Below are 6,744 nucleotides of genomic sequence, written 5' to 3' on the forward strand. Positions count from 1 at the left end.
TGCTTCCTATAACATGTACAAGTGGTCTTTACGTTAGCCCAGAGCTCCAGTGTAGGCTATAGAATCCATGAGGCTATGATGCCCAACTTGAGAAACGTGAACGTACCATGCTTTTCCATTTAAGTTCCTTTGGTTTATTCCGGGGACGTCCTTCGTTCTTCGTCTTGATAAATGTTAAATATCCGAGCCAAGGAATGATTGCTTTTACATTGAAATTTGAAAATGTCACGGCATTCAGATGTCCTCACAAGTTTGTCTGCCTTATTCATCTGCTCATTTTCGACTTGCGCTGAAGCCCCCCTCTCTCGGCACACACACTCTCTCTCTGACACACACACGCCCGGTCGGTCATGCTCAGGTTTTCTGAGCTGTCAGTGTGGCGACAGGGGGTAGTGAAACACCGGAGAGCAGAAACAGGAAAACGCGCATCACTCAAATTTCTCCAATCAGCTGACTGTCATCATGTTACGGCAGCGAGTCCGATCTCTCCCAACTGTTTTGGAAAATTACGTTTCATAGTTGACCCTGAGAGGATACTCACAGAACTGGTGATGTTCGAAACGAATTCAAACCAATAGATGGGTGCGAGATGCGTATCTCCTTCAACCAGGAGCCTTAATGAACCATAGGCCTACATTAGGCAACTATTTAGGCTAATGAATTAACATTCAATACATTTTGCAGTTAGCCTACATATTGCTGATATGAAGAAAGTGAAAGCCCCTTCCATGTAACTTGGAGTTAACGCTTCAATAGCTTCAAAGACACCACAGCTTAAAGCAATTCAAGCAACTCTTTAGTTTAGGCTATGTCTGTGTATGCTATTTGAATGCAGACTTGTAAAATCACCACAATCACAAACCAACCCCAAGCCCTCAGACACTTGTACTCCCATCACAGCTGACAACTAGGCCTACTTATGATCAACTGTAAAACTGTACTTTTATTTACTTGGTTCAGTAATTATTTTAACAAATTGTGGAGTCCATTAAAACAGGTAAGCTAGACCTATACCCCACTGTAATTCTGCTATTCGTTTTGATAGGAAAGAAAGTGAGTGAGTAGATCACCACATCAAAACCACATTGCAGGACTACTCCATCTATTCCATACACCCTGTCTAGCAGTCAATGTCTCTTCTATTTGTCTGTAGTTAGGCCAGTCATGTACACGCTTCTCTCCATTTCTCTCTCTGACCATCTTCCCATTAGTTTGACCCTTGCTCCTTCTAAATTATGCATTGTCAGTCCATCTAGAGACATGTTTGGCATCATACTCAAAATCACTGTGTCAATCATACGAGAAGTGCCAGAAGCACATTCGCTGATGTGTAGAGTTTTCATGGACTTATACACATGCACAGAGCAAAGTGCAGGGTATGCACATCCACAAAAAACTGGCACAGGTGCTAGGTCAAAAACCTGAACTGAACGAAACAAAAGATCCGCAGACCATATAGACCGTTCAGTTTTTTTTTTTACAATTGTTTACACACATTTTCAAAACTCTGTGTCTATTTTTCAAAACTCTATACACACAAAACCCACAATTGCTCACACAAAATGCAAAATGCCTCAAATCTCCAGCAAAATGACACACAACATTCAAAATGTCCCAAACACATCTCTAAAGCAAACAACTCACTTTTTGAACACTTTTGTCATAATATGACATTTTGTACACACTGTTACTCAAAAGCTCTTCTGTCTTTCATGCGCTTCTATGTATATTTTCATACAAGTGTGAAAGTTATCTACAGAGAGAAGTTGAAATACACAGTAAACATGTAAGCAATATTGAAACCAAAAATAGTGATTTTCCCCAAATAATTTGCTGTTGCGAATATAGTATTTTACAGCCAACAAGAAGCAAAAGGAAGCAAATGGAGTTTTGAAAAGGCCTAGAAATTACTGTATTTCCAAAGAAAGAAATTACTGACTATCAAATTACTTTGCTTTTTTCAAAGAAAATATACAGTATTACTGTGTCTGTCTGTGTGTGTGTGTGTGTGTGTGTTTGGGGAGGGGGTGCAGTTGGGCATGTATATTCATAAGCCTATAGACCCTTCAACTGCAGAAACAAACATGTGCACAGAAAACATTGAGCTAATGGTAACTTCGGGACAAAAGACAAGTTTTACGTCAAGTCGACTTTTTGTAAAACATGATGCTAAAGTCAAATTAATTTTAATTTCAAGGTATCTTCATTGGTTCTGAGCACTTTACATTTTACATTTACATTACATTTAGCAGACATTGACCAAAGTGACTTATATATGTCAGCTATATTACAAGGGATCACATTGTCCTTGGAGCAACTTGGGGTTAAGTGCCTTGCTCAAGGGCACAATGGTGGAAGCCGGGAATTGAACCGACAACTTTCAGGCTACTGCACGCTAGCCCAGCTCCTTAACCACTACACTACCACCGCCCCACTTCCACTAGGAAATCCTCTAGAAATAGATTAAAAGGATCTATGCCTTTATATACAGTATATCTATTCATAGGCCTATACTAAGGCAATGATCGGATAGTGTTCAGTAAAGTAGTGAGTGTTTGTACATTGAGGACTGAGTGTGAATAAGTGTGGCATTTTGATAGGGTTGTGTTTGAAAAACGAAATCAAGTTACTTCCTGTTCGATTTTTGTGCTATGTAGAAAATTGTGTGTGGTGTTTTGCAAAATGTGTTTTAGGAAATTGAAATTTAAACTGATTCAAACACTGAGAATTAGTGTACAGTATGGTTTTGCAGAGTTGGTGTGGGGTTATGGTGTTTGAAAGACTTTTGTCACAGAAAATTGTGTGACAAGCAAATATTTAGTGCGTAAGCAGCTGAAAAAAACTGTAAATGGCATGCACGTGCTTGTGCTGAGCAGAGGTGTGTGAGGCCTGACCGAGACATTGCTGTCAACGTACTGTACATCAACGTAGGGAGCGAAAAGGGCTTATATTTATGAAATCTTTGAGCAAATGTGAATAATAGTTTAGCCTATTAACAGGAGCATCACGAACGAAGTGGAGTAGGATGTTATATCGTCAGCTAAACTTTAGTCATAGATTTTGTCACTTGAAATAGGCTACGAACGTACTCGAGTCAAACTCTAGTTTAGTAGGCTACATGGTCGGGTCAAAATCACTATTTTTCAAACACTAAGAAGGCTCGACATAACTTGAAACTTTGATCGAAGCATCATCAGTGTCTCTACATATGAACTCGAGCATTAAGAACATTATTCGTGTACACATAGTTTACTAAAAAGAAAGATTTTGGACAACTCACTCCTTGCAAGATGGCAAGATGGCAGCGAGCAGAAAAAACAAGTGAGTTGTTCAAAACCTCTCTTTTAGTAAACTCTGTGTACACCAACAATGTTCTCAATGCTCGAGTTCATGTGTAGAGACACTGATGATACTTCGATCAAAGTTTCATGTTGTGTCGAGCCTTTATAGTATTTGAAAAATATCGATTTTGACGCGATTGTATCAAAAAAGTAGTAGCCCTATAGGAATCCCATTCAAAAGGTCATTTCACCCGAAAACGACAACACATACAAGCTTAAAAGTGGCGCTTTGGACGTACTTATGCATTATGAAAGTTTGACTTGGGTACATTCACAAAACACTATATGATGCATTTTGGCGAGAGTTACGCAGATGAAACGTGGCACGATGTCTTCACAACACACCACATTATTGGCTCAATGTATTCACAACACAGCACATGATTGGCTCAATGTATTCACATGTCGACGTTTTGCCGCGGAAGTGGTGTGATATGTGTAGACAACTGCCATATTGGAAACTAACCCAATGCATTTCTATGGAGGATTTTTTGAGTGATGTGTCTCCTCATTAGAAAGTCTCTGGTAATATCAACGTGCAATGAGACTTCCAACAGAAATCAGTGGGATTTTACAAAATGCCAAATAAAACATGTCAGAAACTGTATTTCGCTATGCTACTTGTTTTTGGAACATCAACGAACACCACTAACCACTCGGTAAGTTACACAGTTTTGAAAATGAACGTTAAGGGTTGTTTTAAGGATATGTTTATGCATGCCCATAGGCAGCCACTCTGAAGTAGTCAAAGGCGATTCAAAACGAGTCAGAAAAGTCGTTTCATTCTGTTCAAGTAAAATCATTTTCAATTCATTAGAAATGTTCCCATGCAGGCAAATAATTGAATCACACTAGTGTAGTTCAGCAAGTGCAAGGGTTTTTGTAAGGGGACAGGACAGAGTTTGTATGACGGGCCACTGTGATCCACATTTTGTTCCAAACGTAGCGCGATTTATTATCCCAGAGACTTGGGAATCCATCAAAGGCGATAATAGCACACTGTGCTACAGCAACAAAAAAGAAAAAACCCTTGCATCTATCAAGACATGTATTCTTTGTCTTGTGTTCATTCTCTGTGAAGAAAAGGGACCAATTTGTTCCCTTGATGTACTGTAGAGCATTACCAGAAAAGGAGAGACTAGTCTTGCCTTGTTTGATATGTACCAAGTATTGTATCTCTCTTTCTCTCTCTCTCTCTCTCTCTCTCTTCTCTCGCTCATATACAAACACAATATACAAAAAGGGTAAAATTCCAGAATTTAATTGTTTAATTGAAACATGGCTCTTAAATTCCAATTCAGTTCTCGAATTCCACTTGCATTTCAATTGAGGTAGCAAACAGGAAGCAGAATTGCAATTTGAATTTTGTACAACCCTGATAGACACACTCACTACAGACACTCTCACAATACACAACAGTTTTACTGTTTGAGACTTAGCCTGTGTTCTGTTATTCATTGTTGTACCATCTACAATAAATCATCATCTAATCGCCGATCCTGATCCCGCCGTCAAGCTTTATTGACCATCTTCAATACAGACATTAGAACTAAAACACAACGCAACAACCAGAGAATCCAACACAACGCTGTCATGGATGTCATGTTTGCACCTGCATAGAGACTTGAAATGAGCTCTGGCCTGTCAGCATTGAATACAGATTCCACCAATAAAGTAGTGTTCGCTTATAAGTATAACCTCTTGGGATGGAATATGAGTAATCAGGGACAGAGATTAGCATTAGTGAAACAACTCATCCTCATGGTACAAAAAACACATCCCCACGCTCACACAAAACCATTTACATTTACAGTATATGACTCTTCAAAGAAACCTATAATGCAGATAGCCATTGTAATGAGTGTCCATATGTGTCCATGTGAGGCTTGTGTGCTTCCCTGGATTCAAACCCATCTCTTGGTGCTGTTGGCACCTTTGTGCACAGGGACACATTAAAGGCTCACAGCCTCACTATAATCTCACTGTATGGAGGGACAGCACCACCCACAGCAGAATGATTCAGTAGAGAACACCTACATACCGTCAGTACCAGCAGAATAATGGTGTTGGAGTATTTCACAAAATCATTGCATGGTATTATCCTCAGGGGTAAGGCAATGGGATAGAGGATGGCTGATGCAAGTAAAAACCTGAGCTATGACCTGAAATCTGCTCCTGAATTAATTCATTTTTCTTTTGTAATGAACAGTAGCAATGAGTGTTATTCAAACTGAGAATATATTTAGAGCATTCTGCCATTGTGCTTTATAACCCTATTGTTTTATGTTTAATTTATGCATAGTGACAAAAGAATATTCATCTTCATTTCTGCCACGGTTGGCTTGATATACACCAAAGGGAGCAATTTGTTTTCCATAAGACTTGCTTAATTACTTAGTTGAAAACCCTTTGGCCATTTGGTTAGGTGTGAATGGGAAAAGTCAAAACTGTATTTGTCACAGGTACAAAAAAGTGCCACCAAAACTGACACAGTTTGTGCTCTTTTGAGGAAAAAATCTGCTAAACTGCATTTACATCCTGATATTTTTAGTACTTTATAGCAAAATTAGCTTTTGCTTCTTGAGAGGTGCACTTAAGTAAATGTTTAAGCCCAATCCAACAAGGCATCCTGACCTGCCAGTCATTTTGCATGTGCTTAACATATCATAGGAGGGGATAGAAGTTTTGTGAAAAATGTTTGAAGCATCTCCAGTAACTTTTATGAATGAAATGGCACATGTTGTCTGGCATCTTTGTTGTTGCTCTACTTATAATTCCAAAAACAAACTTTGAAACTTTGCTTAAAAGGTGCCATTTGTAAGAATTGAGGTAAAAATATCCAAAAAATGAGCTACACGCATCAAAAGAATGGAAGGAAATAAGGGTGATGATGTCATTAAAAAAATGACAAGGTATAGTGCTGAAGAGATATCAACCTGAATTAGCATGCTAAATTACTAGCCACAGCCTGACAAGTGTCATAATACCAGTTTCGGCCATGGGAGGCAGTATGCGGGTAACATAACCGCCAGCCAAACTGCAATACACGTGTCTCAGTTGTTACTCTAGGGTAGACAAACTCACTTTCTGGAGGTATACTGCTCCATCTTTTATGGAATGTGGAGTATGAATTGATTTTTTGGCAGACATTACACATGGCACCTTTAAGCTCTGTCCCAAAATGATCCTCGTAAGAGGAATGGAGAAAAACAACTATACTTCTCTGCAGTGCAGTCTCTCTCTCACTCTCTCTAACTCTCTCTTTCTCTCTCTCTGTCATTTCATATGTTGTGTTGTCTGATTGTTGATAGTGCATTACAATGTTCTACTTTCCATCTCCCGACTCTGCAGTGGAGTGCCTACACTTGCCATTGACCTGGGGCTGTTTATAGGTGGAGTTTTC

General features: G+C 39.2%; 1 protein-coding gene across 1 annotated transcript in view; it reads right to left on the bottom strand.

The window, feature by feature from the left end:
- Window positions 1-367, bottom strand: part of chst15 (carbohydrate (N-acetylgalactosamine 4-sulfate 6-O) sulfotransferase 15) — a 39,308-nt gene extending 38,941 nt beyond the window's left edge. Inside the window, exon 1 of the mRNA XM_042065833.1 lies at window positions 107-367. The gene's annotated coding sequence lies outside the window, so the exon portion shown is untranslated. The remainder of the gene's footprint in view (window positions 1-106) is intronic.
- Between the last annotated feature and the right edge of the window lie 6,377 nt (window positions 368-6,744).

The sequence above is a fragment of the Alosa sapidissima genome, chromosome 16 (assembly GCF_018492685.1).
Source record: "Alosa sapidissima isolate fAloSap1 chromosome 16, fAloSap1.pri, whole genome shotgun sequence".
Lineage (NCBI taxonomy): Eukaryota > Metazoa > Chordata > Actinopteri > Clupeiformes > Clupeidae > Alosa > Alosa sapidissima.